Consider the following 17,465-nt stretch of genomic DNA (forward strand, 5'->3'; position numbering starts at 1 on the left):
GAGTAGCAAAGGATTCACAGAAAGAAGCTACTATCTCAGAATCAAGTCCATATTTAGTGCTAAATTTACGGAAAACATCGGTATCCATAAAAGATTTAACACAATGAAACTTAGGTGTTTTACCTGAATCTTTACCTTCTCGAGATCCCAATCTTCAGAGTTACGTTTAATTCTCTCCAATAAATTCCATTTGTATTCAATAGTCTTCATCATAAAGGAAACGGTACAAGAAGTATCGAGCATGGAGCGATTGTTGTCAGAAAGCCGAGCATAAAAATTTTGAATAATCATTTCTCTTGAGAGCTCATGATTGGGGCATGAATATAAAATTGACTTAAGCCTCCCCCAAGCTTGAGCGATTCTTTCTCCTTCGCAAGGCCAAAAATTATATATATAATTACGATCATGATGAACAAGATGCATAGGATAAAACTTCTGATGAAATTCCAATTTCAATCGCTTATAGTCCCATGATCCCATATCATCACATAGCCTATACCATGTCAATGCATCTCCCTTCAAAGATAAAGGGAAGACCTTCTTCTTGATAACATCATCGGGCATACCTGCAAGCTTAAATAATCCACAAACTTCATCCACATAGATTAAGTGTAAATCGGGATGTAATGTTCCATCTCCTGCAAAAGGATTAGCTAGCAGTTTCTCTATCATACCCGAAGGAATTTCGAAATAAACATTTTTGTTTTCAGTAGATCCAGTAGGTTGAGGAGCAACTATTTGCTCTACCGGTCGGGGTGAAGATACCCCGAACAAGCCCCTCAAATGATTACTTTCCATAGTAAAAAGTGACAGTAAATTTCAGCACACTATATAAATTTTTCCTTAGCAAATTCCACCTACCAAAGGCGCTTCACTCCCCGGCAACGGCGCCAGAAAAGAGTCTTGATGACCCACAAGTATAGGGGATCTATCGTAGTCCTTTCGATAAGTAAGAGTGTCGAACCCAACGAGGAGCACAAGGAAATGATAAGCGGTTTTCAGCAAGGTATTCTTTACCAGCACTGAAATTATCGGTAACAGATAGTTTTGTGATAAGGTAATTGGTAATGAGTAGCAAGTAATCAAAGTAAGTAAGGTGAAGCAAGATGGCCCAATCCTTTTGTAGCAAAGGACAAGCCTGGACAAACTCTTATATGAAGGAAAGCGCTCCCGAGGACACATGGGAATTATCGTCAAGCTAGTTTTCATCACGATCATATGATTCGCGTTCGGTACTTTGATAATCTGATATGTGGGTGGACCGGTGCTTGGGTATTGTCCTTACTTGGACAAGCATCCCACTTATGATTAACCCCTATTGCAAGCATCCGCAACTACAACAGAAGTATTAAGGTAAACCTAACCATAGCATGAAACATATGGATCCAAATCAGCCCCTTACGAAGCAACGCATAAACTAGGGTTTAAGCTCCTGTTAGTCTAGCAACCCATCATCTACTTATTACTTCCCAATGCCTCCCTCTAGGCCCAAACAATGGTGAAGTGTCATGTAGTCGATGTTCACATGACACCACTAGATGGATGATAACATACATCTCATCAAAATATGGAACGAATATCAAATTCACATGACTACTAATAGCAAGACTTCTCCCATGTCCTCAGGAACAAACGTAACTACTCACAAAGCATATTCATGTTCATAATCAAAGGGGTATTAATATGCATAATGGATCTGAACATATGATCGTCCACCAAGTAAACCAACTAGTATCAACTGCAAGGAGTAATCAACACTACTAGCAACCCACAGGTACCAATCTGAGGTTTGGATACAAAGATTGGATACAAGAGATGAAGTAGGGTTTAAGATGAGATGGTGCTGGTGAAGATGTTGATGGAGATTGACCCCCTCCCGATGAGAGGATCGTTGGTGATGATGATGGTGATGATTTCCCCCTCCCAGAGGGAAGTTTCCCCGGCAAAACAGCTCTGCCAGAGCCCTAGATTGGTTCCGCCAAGGTTCCGCCTCGTGGCGGCGGAGTCTCGTCCCGAAAGCTTGCTTATGATTTTTTTTCCTCGACGAAAGACTCCATATAACAGAAGATGGGCATCGGAGGGCCACCAGGGGGCCCACGAGGAAGGGGGGGTGCGCCCAGGGGGTTGGGCGCGCTCCCACCCTTGTGGCCAGGGTGTGGCCCCCCTTTGGAACTTTTTGCGCTCAGTATTTTTTATATATTATGGAAATAACTTCCGTGAAGTTTTAGGACTTTTGGAGCTGTGCAGAATAGGTCTCTAATATTTGCTCCTTTTCCAGCCCAGAATCTCAGCTGCCGACATTCTCTCTCTTCATGTAAACCTTGTAAAATAAGAGAGAATAGGCATAAGTATTGTGACATAATGTGTAATGACAGCACATAATGCAATAAATATCAATATAAAAGCATGATGCAAAATGGACATATCAGCCCATTAGGCCCGATAACTTTCCCGGGGGGTTCCGGTAGCCTCCCGGTACTCTGAAAAATCCCCGAACCTTATCGGAACCATTCCGGTGTCCGTATATAACCTTCCAATATATCAATATTTACCTCTCGACCATTTCGAGACTCCTTATCATGTCCGTGATCTCATCCGGGACTCCAAACAAACTTTGGTCACCAAAACACATAACTCATAATACAAACCGTCATCGAACGTTTAAGCGTGCGGACTGTCGGTGTCAAAACTGGCGGATCTCGGGTAGGGGGTCCCGAACTGTGCGTCTAGGCCGGATGGTAACAGGAGGCAGGGAACACGATGTTTTACCCAGGTTCAGGCCCTCTTGATGGAGGTAAAACCCTACGTCCTGCTTGATTAATATTGATGATATGGGTAGTACAAGAGTAGATCTACCACGAGATCGGAGAGGCTAAACCCTAGAAGCTAGCCTATGGTATGATTGTTGATGTGTATGATCTATCGACTAGCCTGGCCTCGGTTTATATAATGCACCAGAGGCCTAGGATAACAAGAGTCCTAGCCAAATACGCCGGTGGGGAGGAGTCCTTGTCTTGATCGCCAAGTCTTGTGGAATATTCCTTGTATGCGGCAGCTGTCCGAACTGGCCCATGAGTATACGGCCATGGGGGTCCTCAGCCCAATCTAATAGATCGGGAGATGACATGGTGAGTACCCCCTAGTCCAGGACACCGTCAGTAGCCCCCTGAACCGGTCTTCAAGTTAGGGATACTCCTCGATTCTTCCGAACTGTTCTTCATCTTCGGTTGACGGTCTTGAAAACTGGTTCAACAAATCTTCTCATCTTCGATCTTGAGGATCGCTGAAATGCATTCGGCGAGTTTACACGTCGGGTATCCGAGGAGCCCCTTTAAGTTTCTGGCCTTTATCAATGCCTTGTTATTTTTATGCCATACCTCGGGTTTGAAGTTGTTCCCGGGAGGCAGTGTCCTCTTGCGTCCGAGCTCTAACGCTGGACTGTATTCGAGGTATCTTTTGTAGCCGAGCACCAATGCCGGACCGCTTCCCAGCTCTAACGCCGGGATGTACCCAAGCTCCAACGCCGGACTATGTATCCGAGCTCCAACGCCGGACTATATCCGAGGTGTCTTATCACCTTGGTTCAAAAAAGTTGAAGGAGTTTAACCGAGCTTAATGCCAGAAATGCCCTCTACGGAGCTAGCCACTAGCGCCCGATTTTATGCCGGACTGCTTCCGAGGTGGTGCACCACCCCGAATGTGGGTCGATTTTTGTGAATATTTTTTGTTGGTGCAATTTATTCTCTGCCGAGATATATAGCCAGTAGCCCTCAAGGTGTGTATCGGTCTAAAACCTGAGATGCACCTGAAGGATGACGTAAGACCGCTGATCCTAGTAGCCACCGAGACTCAGGTTGATTTGCAAAATCGGCCTGAGGATCAAGTCCAAGCTCGGCAGAATACTTCGAGGCACTAAAAGCGGCGTGCTTAGTCCTCGAGACTCAGGTTGGGTGCGGCCGACCAACCTGAGGATCAAAATCTCCTCGGAAACTATATTGCACATAAAATTTTCTGCATTGGACAAGCAATGCAGTAGCCCCCGAGACACTGGTCGGGTGGCAACACCAGATCAGGGGATCGATGTGCCCCTTTAATATTTGTAAATAATAAGCCCGAAGCCCAGTAGCCCCCGAGTCTTCATGCGGGCACGGGTGGCCGAATTAAGGATCAATATCCATAGTAAAATCACAAATTATGTGTAATGACTCTATGTATCCAAGTACTTTACGTCATTAATGCTCGGATCCGCATTGTACAAAACTTTGTTGACCGACCATCGGCTTCCACCTCCTCGGCCAGTAGCCGAGGAGTGTTTGTCCTACTTTATAAAGCCTTTATGAGGGCAAAGATTTACAACAAACAAGGCAATCTGGCCATACGGTTTTATAAACAAAGGTACGCAGAGAGTTATATTACTGTTTAACAGAAGAAATGTCTTCCAAAGAAAATAGTCCCGCTATCGGTTCCTTTCTTTGGGTTGTCATGCTAAGCATGATCATTAAACCTCAGCTCTAATGTAAGAGCAAAATATTGAGGATTTAGTTTGGGAGGCCAGTTAATAGCCCCCGGTAGTGTTCGGCGATAGTCGGGGTCAAGCCGTAAACACTTCGGCCAATGTTATGAACGGCCCATCATTTAACATAGTCATCGGTTCGCTGACCATTTTACGCTTATTGTGAAAGTCAGTTTTCGTCTTTCTCCACTGAGGTGCTTAACCATGTGAGCTGGAAGCACAATCGCAATGGTTCTCCCTTTGCACGCCTAGCCAAACAAAACGGAACGTAGGAAGCAAGTGCAGGAGCCGGGCAACCCAACTATTGACCGAAGACACAATTCAAAACCGATGCATATATAGCAATATCTGAGAATGTTTTTGCCGAATCCCTAAAGGTGTCCGGCGTTGTACTCCGAGACTAATGCTGGAAAAGCACAAATAGTTTAAAAGTGCCAAAAATCTTGGAAAACCAAGAAACGTCAGTAAAAACATGACGTCCGAACAATATCAAGTGTTCGGTGCCAATCCGAAAGTTGGTCTTAGAAAAAAGAAGTGCTTATGTTGTGCTTTAACATGATACATCCTATCTCAAGACTTCGAGCGGGTCAGCCTACGGCTTCAACCTCCTATCCCGAGGGCGGAGTACTTCTCATCAGGCCAGTTTAGCAAACTAAACTCTAGCGGCTTTGAGAGAGAAATTAGGCTCCCCGGCTAGCGACCGCACACTCGTGTCGAAAAAAAGGAGTGATAGATAATAATAGAACTTTGCAACGACTAAGAAGAAGAACACTTATTATAAAACGGCTCAAATAAACTTAAGAGCCCCCAAGTGACTTGGGAAGAAGAATGATTGCATGTACCGAAGTACTTATATCATATCTATGTTCAACCGAACTTTAAACGCGTCTTAACCAACCGTCAGCTTCTCCCTCTTCGGTCAAGGACCGAAAAGTGTTATGTACTCCATCGGTCGAGAATATCGACGGTGTTTCCAATAACCAGGCAATCAGGCCATAAGGCTGTAACAGACAAAGCGCGCTCAGGGAACTTATGCTATATTACCGTGAAGTGTAAGAAGCATCTTCGAAGAAAATAGTACCCCCACCGATACCTTTCTTCGGTGCTCATTGTTATTATGAGACTTGTGCAATAGATTTTTTGTACTCATGAGTTCCGTTGTGTGCCGACCATCATTGAAAACTATAAGAGCGCTAGCTTTCGGCTTCACCCAGTCTGAGGTCCGGCTCGGTTGACCCGATCGTGACAATCGCAGAGGTGCTCCCTTTACTCCCTAGCCGAACAATCGGGAACATAGGGGTAAACACAAGAGCGAGGCAACCCAGCTTGCAAATCGCGTAAGTCAATATGGTGCATATTGTGGCATAATACACGAACAAGGAACGAAGCCGTACAAGTATAATCATATGCAAGACGAAAAGCTTCATAAATGAAGCCCCCAAGTGAATTGGGTCCTTGAATTTGTGTGTCACAAACAAAGTTTGGACAAGGAAATTTTTTACAAGCAACTTTTTTCCAAAAAAGTATAATGCTTGGTCGAACCGAACACTAGTTAGAAATTAAAGCTTTGAGCATGAAAGCGAATTAGCTGGTTAATGTGTTCGGTATTGATGACGCGGTCCGATCTTGATGCGGGGCAAGGTTCCATCCCCCAAGCTAGTCCTGAGGTGGCGGAGCGGAGAGCTCGACACGCCGAAGTGGTGACATAGCACGGTTAATGCAGACCGGCAGAGTGACGCCGAAGTCCCCGGATCATTTTCCCGTGCACAAAAAATAGTGCAAACCGGAGATAATAATAATAATGATAATTAAAAAATGTGTTGCATAATAAATAATTTATGCAAAGTGAGGAATAGAAGAAATATGGCCTGGCGCCGAAGTCAATGTCGATGCAGGGCGTCGGCGTGATGTAGTAAAGGCGTGGCAAAGCATGAATTCACAGGTCGGTCCGAGCTTCGGATGCGGCGTTCGCCGGACTATGTACGGAAACTGATCGAACCACCACGCGACCGTCATTAATGCGGTCACCATTTGATAGACCTGTGTACATATCATGGACAAACCAGAGTAATAATTCCTTGGAAAAAATGAACCCAAACAAGCAAAAAATACTGGGATTAATAGCACCTGGTTTATTTGTTGTAGCAATCCGAAGGAAGGTGATTCCCAAAATTGGGACTCGCTCCGCACACCCATTGCCTGATGGGCGATAAAACGACGGCATGGCAATGCGGGTAAAGGTTGACTCACCGAGGCAAAGCCCTCGGCCCAGCTAACGTGACGGAGTTGGTCGGCTAGTGATGCCGAAGTGTCCGGAGTAGGTTGATGAAGAGATGGCGAAGCCCCCGGTCCAGCCGAGATGTCGAAGCCTCGACATCAACCGATGAGTCGAAGCAGGTCGGCGTGACGGACACCAGCTTGAAGAAGCAATAGTGCAGCCCTGTCGATGCAGGTCGTGACGTGGTTGATGCCGGCTTGATGAAGCGACCGTGCGGTGATGCCGGTATGCCTGCTCCGTGTAATCCGTGGGGCGGCGATGTTGATGATGATTTATCCTTCGCGATGCCGAACTCTTGTTCGGCTTGCCGAGATGATGATCCGAAGAAGTTGAGCTCGGCTAAAGTGACGACGTGTCTAGCGCAGGTCGGCAGCCATGGAGTAATATTGCCAGACTAATTTGACACCAGCATGATATTGAAGATCATGTTCAAAAGATCTTAAAGTTAGTGGGATGTGTTCGGGAACGAAACACAATACCCCATACAAAACTTCCTTCAAAAGGGATGTCCGAAATCCTGTTCATAAAAAAGACGAACTCGGGTCGGATTCGTTTTCGTGCAGAAAACAGATCCGAAAAGTGATGCACTAATCGGAAGGTTCCCGGAGTTTGGACGGTCGGATCGAGCTGAAATTTTGAGAGGTGGTAGATATAGGAATTCCGCAGCCGATCAACGATTGGATCTTTCAAAGGACGTCTGAGCTAGAAGCTGGACACCACGCCATAAACTCATCCAGATTCCCGTCCAGATTTGACAGGGCTCCGGTATATCATAGATTGCCAGAGATTTCTCCATCAGAACTCGACGAAATTTTCCAGGGTTTTTGTAGGCTCGATTCCGCACAATTCCACCGAAGCGATCGTTAAAGCGATGCTCGAGCAGGCGGTGGCGGCGGATACGCGTTCGCTATTTGGAAAAACAGCACGGTCGCTTGAGGGCAATGTTGACGTTGAGCCCCTGAGCTCCATAGGAGATTCCTCCGTGATCTTGATAGAGATCGGAATTGATGTTTGATGAAGGCCCTCGTCCGAACATGGTGATCCGAACATGGGGCGCAATTCTTGGTCGAACCAAGGTGACCAGTCGAGCTGGTGATGAAGATGCCGAAGTCGCAGTTGATCTGCAGGCGAGCCATCGATCCTTTTGTCGATCACACAGCGGAACTCTCAATGAAAGCACCAATGTCGGTGTCAAAACCGGCGGATCTCGGGTAGAGGGTCCCGAACTGTGCGTCTAGGCCGGATGGTAACAAGAGGCAGGGAACACGATGTTTTACCCAGGTTTGGGCCCTCTTGATGGAGGTAAAACCCTACGTCCTGCTTGATTAATATTGATGATATGGGTAGTACAAGAGTAGATCTACCACGAGATCGGAGAGGCTAAACCCTAGAAGCTAGCCTATGGTATGATTGTTGATGTGTATGATCTATCGACTAGCCTGGCCTCGGTTTATATAATGCACCAGAGGCCTAGGATAACAAGAGTCCTAGCCGAATACGCCGGTGGGGAGGAGTCCTTGTCTTGATCGCCAAGTCTTGTGGAATATTCCTTGTATGCAGCAGCTGTCCGAACTGGCCCATGAGTATACGGCCATGGGGGTCCTCGGCCCAATCTAATAGATCAGGAGATGACGTGGTGAGTACCCCCTAGTCCAGGACACCGTCACAGACCCTATGGGTTCGAGAACTATGTAGACATGACCGAGACACATCTTCGGTCAATAACAAATAGCGGAACCTGGATGCTCATATTGGCTCCTACGTATTCTACGAAGATCTTTATCGGTCAAACCGCATAACAACATACGTCATTCCCTTTGTCATCGGTATGTTACTTGCCCGAGATTCGATCTTCGATATCATCATACCTAGTTCAGTCTCGTTACCGGCATGTCTCTTTACTCGTTCCGTAATGTATCATCCCGTAACTAACTCACTAGTCACATTGCTTGCAGGGCTTATAGTGATGTGCATTACCGAGAGGGCCCAAAGATACCTCTCCGATACACTGAGTGACAAATCCTAATTCAATCTATGCCAACTCAACAAACACCTTCGGAGACACACGTAGAGAATGTTTATAATCACCCAGTTATGTTGTGACGTTTGATAGCACACTAAGTGTTCCTGTGGTATTCGGGAGTTGCACAATCTTATAGTCAGAGGAATATATATAAGTCATGAAGAAAGCAATAGCAATAAAACTAAATGATCATAATGCTAAGCTAACGGATGGGTCTTGTCCATCACATCATTCTCTAATGATGTGATCCCGTTCATCAAATGATAACACATGTCAATGGTTAGGAAACTTAACCATATTTGATTAACGAGCTAGTCAAGTAGAGGCATACTAGGTACACTCTGTTTGTCTATGTATTCACACATGTACTGAGTTTCCGGTTAGTACAATGCTAGCATGAATAATAAACATTTATCATGATATAAGGAAATATAAATAACAACTTTATTATTGCCTCTAGGGCATATTTCCTTCAGAAAGGTGTCAGGAAATTTTCAACAACATCTAATCTATCCAATCTTGGTGATGCAACAAGATTGTTTTTCAGCACTTCTTATGATGGAATTCGAGATACCATGAGACATGATTAGCTTAACTTGTAGGTGCTCAGACTTCTACATAGCTAAAGCTTCATGAATTGCATAACCTAATTAGTAACTCGTGGCTATGTCAACTCCCTCACGAGTTGCTGATCAGGTTGCACCGCCGCCTTCAGGTAAACAGAGATGCAAGTTGAGAAGGTATATACTTCACTCAGTCAGCATTAGTGGTCCCGAATGGACAAGCTAATAGCCAATGAAATTCATGTATGCAGTGGTTTCAAGTAGTTCTAGCTATCAAGTGTGTGGCTGAGTTTTAAAGACTGATGTAGCACAGGCACTAGTTGTCGTTTAGCCAAACCATAATTGAAACTCTAAACCTATATCCCCTCGGCTTCTATCCAACCCCTACTGGCGCCTTTCCTACACTTTTTCTTCTGTTCTAGTCTCTTTACTTGACATGTTTCTTACCTAGGTGTTGCTACTTGCGTCCCGCTGCCGCTATTTATATCCAAGTCCATATCACCTAGATTTCCTTTCATGGTGCTTGATTCAATAATTGTATTTTATTCCTTTTTTAAGGATTAATTAAACCAGACGGTTTTGCTTGGGGAGGTGCTTGATACTTATTAGTTCTGATTTATAGATGGACAAGGTCATTGAAGATTCTTCTTGGAGAATTTATTTTCTTTCACGGAATTTCTTCAAGAACTTTAGAATCACATGCCTCTGTTTGTGGGGAACATGATAGTATCTCTCCCAGATCGGCAATGTATTATACTTTTCTTCCTCTCGCCACCATTCATAAATGTCGCATTGTCGACAGAGCAAAACACATACAAAGCATACTTGTGGTAGCTATGTATTCAATACACGCACGACACATCATAGCAATCCTTCTGTTTAAGAAAAAGCAAGAGACATCGATACCATACTACTCGTTCTATAGAAGGAGAAGAAATGTGGCCCAACAGAGCAGATACCACTACAAAATAGACTTTGAGTTAGCTCAATTATGGACATGTCAAGGGTGTTAGTCTGTCAGCGTAAGTTCATATGTCTATGCGGCTCTTGCTGGACGGATACAGGAGCCAGTTTATGGTCAAGAGAGTAACTATGTGACACGACCAGATGAATGCCTCTATTACCCGGTGCAACGATAGCCAAGTTGAGGAAATCGGGGGCACTTTGGCAGGAAATGCTACCTCTAGAGGAAAAAAATAGTTTTCAAATGAGTGAATTCGGTGTGCAGGTCGATGTGCAAGTGAAATAGCAGTACTATAGTAATGCACTTATTAATTTTGGGTTGGCAAAGAAATTCAAGGTTTTCTTTTCCAAAATAAATTTAGGTTCTCCACATGATGAAGATGTGAGATACATTGGTGGGGTATGGAACAAATAATAGTTCTTGCCAACGATATAGATAGTCATAGAAGATACCAACAAAAGGAAGGGGGATATTGGTTATTTTATAGAGATTGTTCTTTTGATTTATTTGGTCTTTTTTGTAGCCACGGGAAATGCGTAGGCGAAAACTCAACTGTGGTCAAGAAATTGCTACTGGAGCTTGGGCTCCATTGAGCTTGATTTTTAAAAACAGATCAAAAACCATCTTTCAAGTTGCAAAAATATCTCAAAAAATTAACAGATGTACATAGTTATGTATACTACATGTTTGTAAAGTTTCATGATTTTTGTGTGTAGCTTGCGGCATAATGTATTTCATCACAAAATATCACTAACATGCAATATACATCTCATGTGTGTACATAAGAAAATAAAAGAGAGAAACGATAGGCGGTGATGTGGATGAAACCCTACTCTCCCGGGTCATTCTCGGACGACGTTCGAGGCCCCCACTACCACCCACCCAAGACTGTCTCCCACTATAGCTTCCTCTCCTTGCCATCACTAGAGAAGGCCATTGGGCCAAGTCTTGTGGCGGACGGTGGCGGAGAGGCCGCATGTGGCCCACTCATTGTGCATGCGACCTTGTATATATCTCCCTCGAATCCAAAAGATCATGTGCATCTCCTACTTCATTTTCCATGGATATGTTGACTGTGCATAGATCGACACGCCCTGGATTGGTTGCAGCTATCGGATGACCTCAAAGCCTCCACCAACTACTGTGCATGCCACAGGGTTGCCACATTTGTCTACTTTGGTCTTGATGGGGGAATCTAGAGGGTTGGAGGCTGAAGAAATCTATGAAACATCCACCATTGACAATTGTGATGGCTAGGGCGTCTTGTCTCACCCTGGTGGCGTTATCTTGCCGCTGTCCTCACTAGATGGGCTATGGAATCATCGAGAATCTCTAGTCAGCATGTCTGAACATGAAAACGACGACACATAAATGTCATTTCTCCATGTTGGAGGTGTTGTCTTCATCCCCTTCTTGTCGTTACGGTGCACTCCTTTACATCCTCTATAAGCATCCTCCAAAATCCACTCCACCATCGTTTGGTTATCCATGTTGTCTTCACTCTCATTGTTGTGTGGCACATGTCATAAGCACTGACCACCCTTCCAGTGAAAATTATTTCGTTATTGGCATTCTTTGAGATCATGTCACTCTTTCTCCCCACTCCCATGGGAAATGACCGCCTTTTATGGAGAATTTGCGCAATCTTTTCATGACTTACCTATGACGCAGGTGTTTCCTTGTCTTCATTCACGCTCTTTCTTGGGCATTGACCACCCTTCGAGCAGGGGTTGTATGGTGTGGGGTTAGTAATGACACATCTCCTTGATGTTGATTGTCTGCAGACTATCCTTGCCGGCGGTGTCAATGTTGCCTTAGTTGGGGCCCCCATGTGGCATCCCTCAAAGTTTACCATTTTTTTTCTAGTGGCGCCTTGTACTATGCTTTAACATATCCTAGGTTGCTTCATCCAACCCTAGATGTTTAAGAGGTTGTTTTTTGTGTTGTGTTTTAATATTGTACTTCGTATTTTGTGTTTTCAGGGCACTTGCTTCATCAAGATGTATTGCCCCTCGGGCTTTCCTTTGAGGGATGTTTTCAAGTGGACATCTTGACTCTCGGTGAACTTCTAAAAATATTTAACATATATTCAAAAATCATTGTATTATAAAAATACACGTGTATATCGGTGAAATTTTTACGTTTATACACCTTTACATATAATTTATTTCGATCTTGGAAACTAAATCTTATGCCCTCAAAAGGCAAATTATAGAGCACTAAACTTATTTCCTTTACATGCTGCAAAAATGGAGCCTTTCTTATAAACACACTAGAGTTGACTGGTATGACTAATTGTTTGTAAAAATACATTTTGAATATCTAGTTTCCCAAGTATTCATCTATGTTCTCCAGCACTAACTGTTTCACTTACCTAATTCATCAAATTTTGAAATAGAATCTAAACATGGCCACGCAACCAAAATCGTCATTGCATAGTCCTGGTCACTTTTATTTCAAATGGATTCCAACAACTCTCTCACCTACATTTGTGTTACATACCTTACTCCTATCATGGAAGATGTACGAAACATCGGCACCTGTATTGTTTTCTTCTTCTACTAGTGATCCATCCTCATGCGACTCTTCTTCCCACCCAACACCATGATAGATATTGTTTGACATGTTTGGATCTTAATTATGCTTAGAAATGAAATGTGTCAGGAATTTCCCGATAACATCCAACCACGTTGGCACAACCAGATCCTTTTAGAACACTTCTTATGCTGAAATATAAAATCACATAATGCTTTTAGCTCCCCGAACTTTGACGGAGCTCAAGGTTCATGGATTGTGTTACCCTAAGCAAATTATTTCTAGTTTATCCTAACTTTCCTTTCCGTGTGCATGGTTCAACTTCAACCCGTGTCATTTTTCTTTTTCATGGTTGATTAAAAGTGCTAGGTTTTGCTCGGTGCCACGATCTGATGCTCACTTTAGGAGGGGAAAAGGCCATAGAATGATTCCTGGGGAACTTGAGAATCACATGCCTCTATTTGCGTGGAACATGATAATAGTATCTCTCCCAATTGGCCAAGTAATACATTTATTGTCCTCTCATCTCACCATTTGAAAATACCTCATTGCCGATGGATTAAAATATGTACCAAAATCATGCGCCCGTGGTTGCTCTGTATTCAAAACACACACCACATAACATAACAGTAAAAAACACTCAATTCAGAAAAAGAAAATGACACTGATGCCAGACTACTCATTTGCATGAAGGAGAAGACGGTGTAGCCTAGAGGAGCACATGCAGTAGTAAAGTAAACTTCAAGTTATCTCAACTGTAGCCGTGTCACATGGGTGTCAATGAGCATAAATTTATGTCTATGTGGTTCTCTCTTGGACGAAGGTGGAGGCCAGTTTGGGGTCTATTGTATGTTCTTTGTGATAACAATCGGAGAAATGCATTCATGGTCTACCAGGGCGACAATATCTAAGCCAAATGGTGGCACTTTGACAACAAACACTCCACCAATAGGAAACAAAAGGTTCCACCAAAGGTCGCCGAGCACGAAGAGTTTGTAATGAATGGCTTTGGTGTGTAATGGTAGCGACACAATAATGAGTTCTTTTCGGGGGGTTGGCACAGATGTGAAAATTATAAGTTTAGAAATTTCATCGATATAATTTTGGTGACATATAACACTGTAACATCCCAATTTTCAATTTGGATGTTATATATAGATCATCATATGCATATCATATTTTCATTTGCATTTGGTTGTGATCCTAGAAATCTTAAGCAACTCAAGGACCCAAGGAGAGAGTTGGAGGTTTCACTAAATTTTCATATTTGAATTTATTTCAAATTTGAAGAAAGGATCAATTTGATTCTAATATTTTTCTCTTCAATTATTTCCAATAACAAAAATAAATGAGAGAATATAAAATGACTTCTTCAAACAGAAAAGAAATATTGGAGGATAAATTTTAAAATCAATTTCTTATTTTATTTGTATTTTATTTGCTATTTTATTTGAATTAGAGAAAAACTTGCATTTTTCAAAAATTGCATTTTAGTCCAGAAAAATGTTCATCTTGTCCTAAATATTAGGTCTGGATGGCGAAAATTGTTTCTGGAATTTTTCTTAGAATTTGCTTTATATTTTATTAGGATTTTTCTTCCGCGAGGAAATTGATTTATATAAAAAAAAACTTTACCTGGGCCGGCCCAGCGCACCGCCGCCTTCCTCCAGCTCGGGACAGGAGTCCCGAGTTCGCGGGCCGTCGCCGCCGTGTCCGACTAGGACACGGGACCCCGCCCCCTCCCGCAAGCCACCCTGCCCCTCCCCTTGGACCCCGAGTCGAGCCGCCGCCGCACCTTAGCCCCGCCACCGTCACCGCCGCCCGCGCCGCCGTCACCGTTCGCTGCAGCCGTCACCGCCGCCCGTGCCGCCGTCGCCGTTCGCTGCCGCCGCCCCGTCTCGCCGCCGACGCCCGCCGCCGAGCCTCGCCGGATTCCGCCGCCGTCAAAACCACCGTCACCGGTTTTCTCCGGTTAAACGGTAAAAACCATTCAGTTTTTCCAGTTTATTTATTTTTTTCGTTAGATCAGTTTTATTTCTAGGGTTTGCTTTTTAGCGAACGTTCACCCGTTATTTTCTGTTAACGAACGAATTTGAACGTTAGCCTCCGTAGCGGACGTTCGTCCGACAGATTTTTATGTTTATTTTTATTTTCGGCCAGGGACCTATCCGTGAGTATTTTCTTATAGATTAGTCCCTGATCTTTAAACCCTCATTACTTTTTGCTCGTTTATCCACATCCAGTGAAACCAACGCCAAAATCTTCATCTCGATCCCCTCCGTTCAGATAATCAGCTTGAACATGGTTTTCACAATTTAACATTTGGTTTCAAGCAGATTTGAATTCGAACTTCTTTTGATCGTAGTTTGAGTTTCGTAGCTCCGATTCGATTGATTCTTTTTTGCAAATCGAAGCTCTTCTTTTGAACTTTTATTCAGATCTTTTCTCTTGAGTTTTACCCTTGCATCTTATGCTTGAGTGCTTATGTATGCTATTGTTTGTTCACGATAGAGTTTCCGGAGTGCGAGGCTTGCTACTACAAATCACTAGGGTTTTTAGATTGTCAGCAGGGCAAGTAACACTTTGATCATATCCCTTTAACACCCAGTTTTTATGCATTAATTTCAACCCACAAACATTGCATGAGTAGGACTGATAACATGTGGGTATTTGGGAAGTAGTTGATGAGGTAGGAACCAATTGTCTTATATCAAACCTTGGGAGTTACTACGTTATGCTTACACTGCTATGCTATGCTCGTAGACGTGGATTGGTTTTTGAGTGAATTCATGAAAGTTGTGAGAGTTATTGTTTACTAAGGTTTAACTTAAGGTGGCTACTTTAATACACATCTGGGTGGATTGGTTTGTGGGCACCTGGGGAATCCAATGCTGTCCAAGGAGATCCCAGGGCATCCGTGTGATCATCCTATGGTTCGCCACCCAGGCTCAAAGGGATCATAAGATTATTCTTGCTAGAAACTTCCATGTGAAGCCACATGTCATTATGGGCTCTGGCATAGTTGAGTAAGTTTTGGGAAACCTTTCCATGATGGGCTAGCAGATGTAGGGGATTGTAGGTGTACCGGTCTATCTATCGGTTGAGGGGACCTCTTCGGAAAGACTGTGTCTCGGTCATCCGTTTCTCAAACACCGTGCAGTGCAAGAAATTCAACGGAGGAGATCGAGTCTTGTGGGGAAAAGTGTGCAAACCTTTGCAGAGTGTACAAACTAATCATGATTAGCTGTGTCCCTGGGTATGGACATCTTGAGTATCTGGTACTTGAATTATTGATTTGATCTCATCACTTTACTTAATTAATCTATTGGGCTGTTAACTTTTAATTGGGATTGAGATGGGGTTACCATTCTCAATGTTTTCAACAAACCCGTAGTTAAATAAAATGTATCCTTTGTTGTAGGGAAAATTTAGCTTTTTGCAAATGATAACCATAGAGCCTCCACCAGCCATATATGCATGTAGTGATAGCTGTTATTTGTTCATTGCTCTATAGTATTATCTTGCCAGCATATTCCATGTGCTGACCTACACAAGCTCCAACGTATTATGTTGCAGAGTTTTCAGACGAAGAGTAAGGTGCGCTAGGTCGTTGTCATGCACTCAGTTTTGCCGTGGAGTTGGATGGACTCTTCTACCTTCGAAGCTTCCGCTGTTATCTTATTTAGTTGGCCTTCAGCCATAATATTGTAATAAGTTCTCTATTGAGACATTCGGTGTAATAATTGTGTGATTGAGCTCTGTTATAAATCCTCGAGTATTGTGTGTGTTAGTAATAGCGATCCAGGGATGACACTTAAGTACAGAGACTTGACCATCTGAGGTCGGGTCGCTACAAGATGGTATCAGAGCACACACTGACTGTAGGACGCGACCACTAGGACAAGCCACAGGATACTCTCCTCTACTCTTTTCTAACTCTTCTCCATTTTCTACTCTATAGATGGCGGACCCAAGGAACAAGTTCACTCAACCATATGAGGACACACCTTTTGGACGACACTTGAAGGAAGTCACTAGGTACCTGAGCATCGGAATACCAAGTTTCACTGGGACCTACACCGCTACTTTACCAGAAGAGGGGCGTTGGATGATTCGAGTTCATGTTCCAGGAAGGACGTCCGCACCAGTTACAGAGCCCATAGAGTTTTCTTTTGATGCACCAACCTGGAGTCTAGGAAAGAGCATGGCCGCCCACATCGCCATGGGACGCATCGGCGAGGTCTACAACAAGGATCTTAAGGACACCATCTACCAGATATGTGGACGCAGAGATGAGCAATGGGAGATGATTAGCACCAGGAGGGACAAATCCATTGCAGCCTACATCCAGGAGTTAAACTGGCACATTCGTCGTCAGGAGAACCAGATGTGCGCCAGCATGATAGACATGAAGAAGGTGATGACCAGGAACATGGAGCTAGAAGAGGAACTCAAGTCTACACGCGATGGATATGAAGAAGAAATTGCAGTACTACTGGAGAAGAATGAAGACCTGAAGTAGAAGCTAGGGATATTCATGGGAGATCCCAAACCCGAGGAGGACAACCATCCTGAAGACTACATCATAA

Source organism: Triticum urartu, chromosome 2 (assembly GCF_003073215.2).
Source record: "Triticum urartu cultivar G1812 chromosome 2, Tu2.1, whole genome shotgun sequence".
NCBI lineage: Eukaryota > Viridiplantae > Streptophyta > Magnoliopsida > Poales > Poaceae > Triticum > Triticum urartu.